We start from the raw sequence: 1,673 nt of genomic DNA, 5'->3' as shown, positions 1-1,673 counted from the left end.
TGGCCTGGATTAGGCACATCCTTAGTCTCCAGACTGAAATCATATTTACCTATTTAAAAAAAAAACTAAACTAAATCCAAGAACCTGTCTTAACTTCACATGCAATCTACAAGAGAATGTGAGATGCTACTAATTATAAGGTGTTGGGGTTTTCTTTTTCCTCTTTAACAAGTCTCTTGATCTTCTGAGAAATTCCCTTTGAAAAGAAAAAGTGCTAGTATATTTCACAGTGGAAAAGAGAGCAATATGGTTCAAAAGTGAGTGAAATTTTGTTGCTGCTTTTTCAACAATCTGTTGCTCTCCTGAACAGTATCATGTGGACTTTGTTTTACCAGGTCATCTCCATTAGGGTATCATCTCCATCAGGGTGAGCATACTAGCTTTGGGATATTTGAGACAACTTTCTCAGCACAGCAATGCAAGACAGAAATCTTTCCTTGCTATCCTGTATTGTACCAGCTTCAGGGACCAGTCAGATCTGGCAAAGTTTGCAGTCCCTTATAGTCTTTCCAGAAGGGAGATCTTAAAAGGCATGGAAGTTCTAGGGAACAGAAGAGCCTTAGAAAGACTATGCACATATAACTGAGAAATCATCTTGCTTTATTATGCTAATCATTGCTCCTCACAGCAGATTACTGAACAACACTGAAAATGGAGGCTTGTAAGGCTTGCATATTTAAGGCAAGAAGCAAACACAGCTTTAATTCCTGCTGAGGGATAACTTTGGCTGCTAACATACTCGCTGACCACCACCTGGAGAACCTTTTCCTCCCACACAGTTCTTGAAAGCCAGCCAACAGCCTCTACTATCCGTGGTTCTTGTGTGTTTGTTTTCCTCTTTGATGCTGTCATAATTGTTAACAGTGTTATTACTATTACTGTCCACTCAAATCTCCCTGCAAACATTTACCAGACTGGCTGTCAATATGGCACAGTGACAAAACAGATTTAATTTGATAAGTTTGAAACAACAGGAAAGGAGTCTCTAACTGCAATTATTGTTTTGGCTTTGTTTTTTAATACTTTGATAATCAAATCAATCAGTCCCCCAGGAAAGCACATGTATACCTGATAGTAACCATATTTTAAATGGCATGAGATTGGTGGTGTTATTTGTAAAGAAAAAAAGAAATAAGCCTCTGTATGTGTGTATGTGTAAGAAAGAAAAGAGATAATAAACACTTAGGTTTGTGGCAGGTGGTTAGCTGTTTCCCTTCTCTCTCTCTCTCTCTCTCACACACACACACACACGCACGCTCTAGAATAAGAGCAGTTTCACATCAATGCTTCTTTTTCTGTGAACTATTAAAATTCTTCTTTAACTATAGAAAACCTGAAACAAACGTATCTTGAAAAGGAATGTTCGTATATGTATATACAAACACACACACACACCCCACAAACACACACTCAGAATAAGCATGACTCATTTTCTCTCTCAAATCTTCACATGGTCTATTTATCTATATGGCTTTGTATATACTTTTAACCAAATGAATCTAAATTTTAAATTTGCGCTGCTTTAGGGGGAAGGGTCCTTTAAAAATATGTCAAATGCAAGGGAAAATGGTTGCCCTAGTAACAAGCTCCTGGGCATTTTCCTTTTTTTTATGTTACAGAAAACTAAAACTATACCAAAAGATTTCTGCTTTCTTGGGCATGTTAAATGAACC

This window comes from Elephantulus edwardii, unplaced genomic scaffold (assembly GCF_000299155.1).
Source record: "Elephantulus edwardii isolate Elephantulus edwardi_28Jun2011 unplaced genomic scaffold, EleEdw1.0 scaffold00070, whole genome shotgun sequence".
Classification (NCBI taxonomy): domain Eukaryota; kingdom Metazoa; phylum Chordata; class Mammalia; order Macroscelidea; family Macroscelididae; genus Elephantulus; species Elephantulus edwardii.
The sequence above is the reverse complement of the archived record's forward strand: the minus strand, read 5'-3'. Positions refer to the sequence as shown.